Source organism: Lolium rigidum, chromosome 3 (genome assembly GCF_022539505.1).
Source record: "Lolium rigidum isolate FL_2022 chromosome 3, APGP_CSIRO_Lrig_0.1, whole genome shotgun sequence".
Lineage (NCBI taxonomy): Eukaryota > Viridiplantae > Streptophyta > Magnoliopsida > Poales > Poaceae > Lolium > Lolium rigidum.
In genome coordinates, this window is record NC_061510.1 from 129,757,963 (window position 1) to 129,767,688 (window position 9,726).

Consider the following 9,726-nt stretch of genomic DNA (forward strand, 5'->3'; position numbering starts at 1 on the left):
CCTCAGAAGATCGATAAATGAAGCACAAAGTGGAGAAGGCAACCATCTAGCTACTGCTATAGACCCATAGTCCAGGGATGAACTACACACACATCACTTCGAAGGCGGGCATGGCGATGTAGATGCCTCCGGCGGTGATTTCCCCCTCCGGCAGGGTGCCGGGAAGAGCTTCAGAACCCCCTGAGATGGGTTCTGCGATGGCGGCCACGACGGAACTTTTCGTGGATGGAGGCTCGGGTATTTTCCCGAGAAGATGTATAAATAGGCGGAAGATTTAGGTCGGTGGGGCGCTTGGTGGGCCCAGACCTACCCTAGGTGCGGGCCAGGTCCAGGCCACGCCTATGGGTGGTCTGGCCGCTGATACGTCTCCAACGTATCTATAATTTCTTATGTTCCATGCTAGTTTTATGATAATACCTACATGTTTTATTCACACTTTATAATGTTTTTATGCATTTTCTGGGACTAACCTATTAACAAGATGTCACAGTGCCGCTTCGTTTATTATGTCCGTTTATTGCGTAAAAGGCCCAAAAACCAAAGTGCTCGGAAAAATCCGTAAAAATTACAGTAAATTCTATTTCGCCGTAAAACCCACGGAGCCGAAGGGCTGTGCCGAGGAGGCCCACGGCCTCCTCCCCATCCACTGGCACGGCCAGGAGGGGGGCGGCGCCGCCCTATGGGGTGGGCCCCTCGGGCACCCCCTCGCGCCGCCCTTCCGCCTATTTATTCCTTCGTCCCCGAAAACCCTAGGACGATCGACAATTTCTCCAGAAGAGTTCCGTAGCTCCGCCGCCACCAAAAACCCTAATTCGGGGGACAGAAGTCTCTGTTTTGGCACCCTGCCGGGACGGGGAATTGCCCCCGGAGCCATCTCCATCGACTCCATCGCCATCTTCATCGTTGTTGTTGTCTCCCATGATGAGGAGGGAGTAGTTCTCCCCCGAGGCTGAGGGCTCTACCGGTAGCTATGTGGTTCATCTCTCTCTCCCATGGTGTGATCTTTATGTGATCGTGAGCTTTGTAATCTAGTTGAATATGTAGATGTTACTCTTGTCTATTATGCACTCTAGAGGTTACTTTAATATGAACTCCGGAGTCACTCTCCACGGTGTGATGGTGACAGTGTGCGCATCGTGTGTGATTCCTTTATGACGTTGTGGAGCTTGTTCACTCCGGCTTGAGGTGTGCTTTTGCAGCCCTACACAATGAATGGTGTTTGTTATCCAACAAGAGAGTGTTTGAGAGTAGCGTTTATTTATTCAATTATGTGATCATTGTTGAGAGTGTCCACTAGTGAAAGTATGATCCCTAAGCCTTGTTTCTAAGCATTGAAACACCGTTTCCAACAAGTTCTGCTACATGTTCGCTTGCTGCCATTTTTATTTCAGATTGCAATTACTACTTATAATCATCCATATTAGTTGTATTTCACTATCTCTTCGCCGAACTAGTGCACCTATACATCTGACAAGTGTATTAGGTGTGTTGGGGACACAAGAGACTTCTTGTATCTTAATTGCAGGGTTGCTTGAGAGGGATATCTTTGACCTCTACCTCCCTAAGTTCGATAAACCTTGGGTGATTCACTTAAGGAAAACTTGTCGCCGTTCTACAAACCTCTCGCTCTTGGAGGCCCAACATTGTCTACAGGAATAGAAGCGTGCATAGACATCAAGCTATTTTCTGGCGCCGTTGCCGGGGAGGTAAGGTAAAAGGTATTCACATCCTCCGACTACTAAGCTATTTCCTAGCATTGTTGCCGATGTGTGAGTGCTCGAAGCTATTTCCTTTAGATTCTGCAATTATATCTTTTTATTTCTTGTTTTTATTTCACTAGTTAGGCTTAATGGAAAACAACAACAAAATTAGAGATCTTTATGAAATTTATATTGAATTAGGACATGATGCTTTTGAAGAGAAAATTAAAAAACCTATGGAAGTTTGTCTGCATAATAGTGGTAGTAATGTTATTAGTATAAATTCTTTGGACACCATTATTTTTAATGCTATGGAAAAACCCAAGCTTGGGGAAGCTAGTTTATATAAAAATAATCTTTTTTGCTCCTCAGCTTTGGATGAAGTATTTTGCCTTGATAATGCTTTGTCTCCAATATGTGGTAATTCGAATGATGCTTGTGCTATTCCAAATCCACCTGTTGAAAGTATTCCTTTTAAAATACCTATGAAAATTGTTGAAAGGGTTATGAATGATCAGTATGTAGGGGATGGACCAGTCCATCCAAGTGTTCACTTGTCTAAACTTACAGAACTTTGTGAGTTATTTGAGATTGCAGGTTTATCAAGAGAAAATGTTATGAGGAAACTATTTCCATTGTCACTTAAGGACAAAGCAAAGGAATGGTATAGGCTCGTTGGATGAACAACCATCAAATTGGAAACAGACTTGAATCTCTCTTTTACTCTAAATTTTATCCTCTTCATGAAGTGCATCTAGATAGGAATCGCATTTATAATTTTTACCCTCATGATGGAGAAAGCATTGCTCAAGCTTGGGGAAGACTAAAAACATTAATACTCAAATGTCCTAACCATGAGCTTTACGAGGAAATAATTGTTACTAATTTTTATGCAAGACTTTCAAGTCATTATAAGGATTATGTAGATGCATGTTCAAAGGGTTCTTTCACAAGTAAGAAGGTTGAAGCTAGATGGGATATTCTTGAAAGAATTCAAAGCAATACTGAAGATTGGGAGAACGACAAAGGTAAAGAAGCAGGTATAAACTATGAATATGAATGCATTAAGTCTTTCATTGAAACTCGCTGGTTTTCAAAAGCTTAGTGATAATTATGGTCTTGATTCTCAAATTATTGTTGATTGTTGTAGAACCTTTGCTTCTCATATTAATGTTCCTAAAGAAAATTGGGACGTGTATCATGAACCTTTCAAAGGCACTTGCATGGAAAATGAAATTGTTGTTAATGATTGCAATAAACATGCCCAAACTTCTGAAAATACTATTTCTTATAAGCATGTTAATTTTTGTGGAATGCATAGACCTTGTGGAATTAATCAAATCGAAGATGAATATTGTATCCATCATAGGAATGAAAAAACTAGAAAGTGGTCCAGGGCTCTAGATGATCTTGGTAAAAAAGTTTGTGCCCTCTATCCTTTTATTGTATCCATCATAGGAATGAAAAAACTAGAATGTGGTACAAGGCTCTAAAAGATCTTGGTGAAAAAGTTTGTGACCTCCATCCTTTTATTTGTCAACTTTGCTATGAATTGGGTCATTTTAATTTTCAATGTTCTGGTCATGATGATAGTATTTCGAATTTAATGAGTACTTCAAGTCTATATTGTGATAACATGATCACTTCTAATCAGCATGATGAACTTACTTTATTTTTGGGGTGTGAAGAGTTATCAAGAAAAAATTCTTTGTTAGATATGAGTGATCTTGATATGAATAGTGTGTTGCATGGATGTTATCTCTATTGTGTTAATAATTGCCATGCCAACACCTACATACAAAGTGTTATAAAGGATGGGACTTTACCAAAATATGACAGGACTAATATGTGTTTTGTTCTTATTAATGAAAGAGAGGTATCCTCCCAAGTTTATTCTATTGTTTCTAATAATAAACCGAGGTTATGTGGAGAAGCTTCCTTTCAAGCCTCTCCCTCCTAAAGAGGAAAAGAAGAAGAAGAAGAAGGAACGAAGAAGAAGAAGAAGAAGAGGAGTAAAAGGAGAGAGGAAACCGGTATCTTCTCCCAAACTTGTTGCTCCTATTACAATTGATACTTATAATTCTGAATTCGATGATTCTGAACTTGATGATGAACCTATGCCTGTTATTTATATTAGTTATCATGATTGGGAAAAGCACACTTCTTTTGATATTGAAGATCTCTGGGACACTAATTCTAAAAATGATGATGTTAATAATTGCCATAGTATTAGTACTATCCATGTTTCTTCCCATGATGATATAGAAAGCTCTAAGCTTGGGGATGAGGTGTTTGAAAATCCTTTTGCTACTGATGATTATATGTTTGATACATCTCCTTCTAGTAACAATGATGGTATGTTTACAGATGAACACACTTTGGAAGATAACTATTCTATTTCTTATGATGACACTATGCCTCCAATCTTTGACAATTATTATAAAGAATACTATGACATAGGTTATAATTACAGTCATCCTCATGAAACTTGTCATAGTTATGGAGGGATTACCCAAAACCATCTCTCTAATATACAACTTGTCTATAATATTCAAGTTCGTTATGGTGATTGTGATATTTTCAGTCCATCTACTATTGAGGATAAAATTCATTATGATTATTCTATGCCTCCAATTTATGATGATTATAATGATGGATGTGATAGTTTTACTCCCACTATTACTAATAAAATTGATTATGCTTGTGTGGAGAGTAATGATACTTTTATGCATGTGGATCATGATAAGAATGTTTTATGCGATAGCTATATTGTTGAGTTTATCAATGATACCACTGAAAACTATTATGAGAGAAGAAGACATGGTTTTATATATCTCAATAATATTAAGTCACCTCTCTTTTTGCTAAAAATTTTGAAGTTGCACTTGCTTTGTCTTTCTATGATAGTAGCTTCATGCTTCAATAATTTGTTTTCTTTAAGATTTGTTTGCATAGAAAGTGGGTTAGACTTAAATGTGTTTGCTATTTGCTTTTTGATGCTCTCTTATATTCAACTCTCATCTTTATAAGAGCATCATGAAAATTATCATGCCTAGCTAAAAGGCTTTAAAGAAAAGCGCTCTTGGGAGACAACCCATTGTTTTATTTCTGCAATTTTTGTTTTATTTTTGAGTCAAGGTACTGCCTACTACTGTAGCAATATCTTTGTATCTTTATTTTCTTGCATTGTTGTGCCAAGTAAATTCTTTGATAGAAAGTTGATACTAGATTTGGATTTCTGCGCAGAAACAGATTTTTATCTGTCACGAATTTGAGCTTTTCTCTCTGCAGAATAATCGTAAAATCCTAAAAGAAATCATGAGTAATCCTCAGATATGTGCGCAACTTTCATTCAACTAGAGCTTTTCCATCTGAGCATGTTAAGTGCCTCGAAAAAAATCGTCTTTACGGACTGTTCTGTTTTTGACAGATTTTGCCTTATATTTCACATTGCCTCTTTTACTGTGTTTGAGTGGAATTCTTTGCTCCATTAAATTTCAGTAGCCTTGGGTAATGTCCAGAAGTGTTGGGAATGATTGTGTCCTTGCTGAACATCTGAATTTTTGATTATGCACTAACCCTCTAATGAGATTGCTTTGAGTTTGGTGTGAAGGAAGTTTTCAAGGATCAAGAGAGGAGGATGATATAATATGATCAAGAAGAGTGAAAAGTCTAAGCTTGGGAATGCCCCCGTGGTTCATCCCTGCATATTTCAAGAAGACTCAAGCGTCTAAGCTTGGGGATGCCCAAGGCATCCCCTTCTTCATCAAACTTATCAGGTCATCTCTAGTGAAACTATATTTTAATTCCGTCACATCTTATGTGCTTTACTTGGAGCGTCCGTGTGCTTTTATTTTCATTTTGTTATTTTACTTTTCTGAATAAATCGGATCCTAACATGCTTGTGTGGGAGAGAGACACGCTCCGCTTTTTCATTTGAACACTTGTGTTCTTCGTTTTACTTTTAATGTTCATGGCGAAAGATGAAAGCCGCATCACTTATTGTTTTTTGGTTGGAAACAGAAAATCCTTAATGTGGTAGTTGGTATATTGTCTTGAATAATTTGATACTTGGCAATTGTTTTGAGCTCTCAAGTAGATCATGTTTAAGCTCTTGCATCATGTAGTTTAAACCTATTAGTGGAGAACTACTGTAGAGCTTGTTGAAATTTGGTTTGCATGATTGGTCTCTCTAAAGGTCTAGATATTTTCTGGTAAAAGTGTTTGAGCAACAAGGAAGAAAGTGTAGAGTCTTATAATGCTTGCAATATGTTCTTATGTAAGTTTTGTTGTACCGGTTTATACTTGTGTTTGCTTCAAACAACCTTGCTAGCCAAAGCCTTGTACTGAGATGGAATGCTTCTCGTGCATCCAAAACCTTGAGCCAAAACCTATGCCATTTGTGTCCACCATAACTACCTACTATGTGGTATTTTTCTGCCATTCCAAGTAAATACTTCATGGGCTACCTTTAAACAATTCAAAACTTTATTACTCCTTATTTGTGTCAATGTTTTATAGCTCATGAGAAAGTATGTGGTGTTTTATCTTTTAATCTTGTTGGGCAGACTTTCACCAATGGACTAGTGGCATATACATCCGCTTATCCAATAATTTTGCAAAAAGAGTCGGCAACGGGGTGCCCAGACCCCAATTAATTAACTTTCATTAATAATTCTCTTCACATGTTTTGCCATGATTTATCGATAAGCAACTTAATTTTGCAATAGACACTCCTCCATGGTATGTGAAATGTTGGAAGGCACCCGAGGATTCGGTTATCCATGGCTTGTGAAAGCAAAAGGTTGGGAGGAGTGTCATCTATAAATAAAACTAAAATACATGTGTAAACAAAAGAGAAGAGGGATAATCTACCTTGCTGGTAGAGATAACGTCCTTCATGGGAGCCGCTCTTTGAAAGTATGTTTGACAAGGGGGTTAGACACTACAAGAAAAGTTGCCATGGCCGACGAAGTTGAAGTCGCGCCGTGGTTGCTGGTGTACCATGGCCGACGATTTTTGGTCTCTCCGTTGTGCATGTCAAAACGTTTTTTTTCTCGTTTTTGAGGCCACCTAGCCCGACGAAAACGGCCAAAACGTCGCGTATGGTGGCCCGGGATGTGGTGCATCTCGAAATCTCGGGTTCGCCGGCCGAGTCAACGCAAATCCGCACCGCCCAGGGATGTAGGGCCCAGATGGCAGCCTCTCTGCCATTGTTTTTTTTCTCGATCGCGCCATCTCGTTCAACGCTCTCCGATCGAGCCGTTTACGATACAGGATCATGGGTCCCGCATGTCATCCTCTATGAACCAAAATTCTTTCTATTCTTGGATTTTTTTGACCCCCGATTTCCGGCTACTTCCTTTTTCTTTTGATCCATTGCCGCCTTGGAAACGTTGAGACCGCCTGCCGCTAATTGGGACTCGCATGTCATCCTCTATGAGCAATCAACTTTCTTTTCTTGGAGTTTTTTTGGCACCTCAAATTTGGTCACTTGCCTTTTTCTTTCGATCCCCTGCCGCCTCTCAAACGGTGATACCGCTGGCTGCTAAATGGGACCCGCATGTCATCCTCTATGTACTATAAAACTTTCTTTTCTTGAATTATTTTTGGCTCCTGATATTTGGTCACTTGCCTTTTTCTTTCGATCCCGTGCCGCCTCTCAAACGGTGTGACCGCTGCTGCTAAATGGGACCCGCATGTCATCCTCTATGTACAATCAAGTTTCTTTTCTTGAATTATTTTTGGCTCCTGATATTTGGTCACTTGCCTTTTTCTTTCGATCTCATGCCACGTTTGAAACGTTGAGGAACCTGCAAGCTCATGGGACCCGCATGTCATCCTCTATGTACTATAAAAGTTCATTTTCTTGGGGTTTTTTCACCCTCTGATTTTTGGCTATTTCCTTTTTCTTTTGATCCTCTGCCGCCTTTGAAACGTTGAGGACTCTGGCTGGCTCATAGGTCCCACATGTCGACCTCTATGTACAATCAAGTTTCTTTTCTTGAATTATTTTTGGATCCCGATATTTGGTCACTTGCCTTTTTCTTTCGATCTCATGCCACGTTTGAAACGTTGAGGAACCTCGCCGGCTCATGGGACCCGCATGTCATCCTCTATGTACAATAAAACTTTCTTTTCTTGGATTTTTTTGGCACCTGATATTTGGTCACTTGCCTTTTTCTTTCGATCTCATGCCGCCTTTGAAACATTGACTAAGCTGCTGGCTCATGGGTCCCGCATGTCATCCTCTACGACAATAAAAGTTTTCTTTCTTGGAGTTATTTTTGACCCCTAATTTCTGGCTATTTTCCTTTTTCTTTTGATCTCCTGCCCCCTCCGAAACGATGAGGACGTTGTTGCGGTGTCGGTCCCACATGTCATCCTCTATGAACAATAAAAGTTTCCTTTGATGGATTTATTTTGAACCCCTAATTAATTTCTCGGATATTTCCTTTTTTTCTTTTGATCCCCTGCCGCCTTGGAATCGTTGAGGATGCTTCTGCCTCATGGGTCCCGCATGTCATCCTCTCAGAACGGTAAATGTTTCTTTTCTTGGATTTTGTTGACCAAACGATTTTTGGCTTATTTTTTCTTTCGATCTCCTGCAGCCTTTAAAACGTTGAGGACGCCATCGGCTCACGGGTCCCACATGTCAGCCTCTATGAACAATAAACGCTGAGGATGCTGCTGCCTCATGGGTCCCGCATGTCATCCTCTTAGAACGAAAATGTTTCTTTTCTTGTATTTTTTACCAACGGATTTTTGGTTTATTTTTTCTTTCCATCCCCTGCCGCCTTTAAAACGTTGACGACGCTGCTGGCTCATGGGTCCCCGATGTCGGCCTCCCGTACAACAAACATGTGATATCTTGATTATTTTGCAGACAATAAATAGTGTATTGCGCTCTGAGCTATTTCAAACGGATAAATTAAATCTTTATTTTTACATAAACAAACTTATATGTTGAATCTCCTTGTTTTTTTGTTTTTGCGAAGCATAGGACTTTCCTGTTTTTTTTAGAAAATTCCGAACTTTCCTGTTTTGGAGTGGGCTGAAATTGTACGAGTCAAAAGGCCAAGCAGGATAGTTCGAAGGCCCAGATGTCCAGATGCAGCCCAATTGAAATCTTTCTTCTTGGATTTTTTCACCCCTGATTTCTGGCTACTTCATTTTTCTTTTGGTCCTGTGCCGCCTTGGAAACGTTGAGACCGCTGCTGCAAAATGGGACCCGCATGTCATCCTCTATGTACAATAAAATTTCTTTTCTTGGATTATTTTTGGCTCCTGATATTTGGTCACTTGCCTTTTTCTTTCGATCCCGTGCAGCCTCTCAAACGGTGATACCGCTCGTCTGCTAAATGGGACCCGCATGTCATCCTCTATGTACAATCAAGTTTCTTTTCTTGAATTATTTTTGGCTCCTGATATTTGGTCACTTGTCTTTTTCTTTCGATCTCATGCCACGTTTGAAATTTTGAGGAACCTGCAGGATCATGGGACCCGCATGTCATCCTCTATGTACTATAAAACTTTCTTTTCTTGGTTTTTTCACCCTCTGATTTTTGACTATTTCCTTTTTCTTTTGATCCCCTGCCGCCTTTGAAACGTTGAGGAATCTGCTGGCTCATAGGTCCCACATGTCAGCCTATATGAACGATAAAACTTTCCTTTCTTGGAGTTTTTTTTACCCCCTAATTTCTGTCTACTTTCTTTTTTCTTTTGATCTCAAGCCGCATTTGAAACGTTGGAACCGCTGCTGCAAAATGGGACCCGCATGTCATTCTCTATGTACAATAAAGTTTCTTTTCTTGGATTATCTTTGTCTCCTGATATTTTGTCACTTGCCTTTTTCTTTCGATCTCATGCCGCCTTTGAAACGTTGAGTAAGCTGGTTGGCTCATGGGTCCCGCATGTCATCCTCTACGAACAATAAAAGTTTCCTTTCTTGTAGTTATTTTTCACCCCTAATTTCTGGCTATTTTCCTTTTTCTTTTGATCTCCCTGCCCCCTTTGAAACGATGAG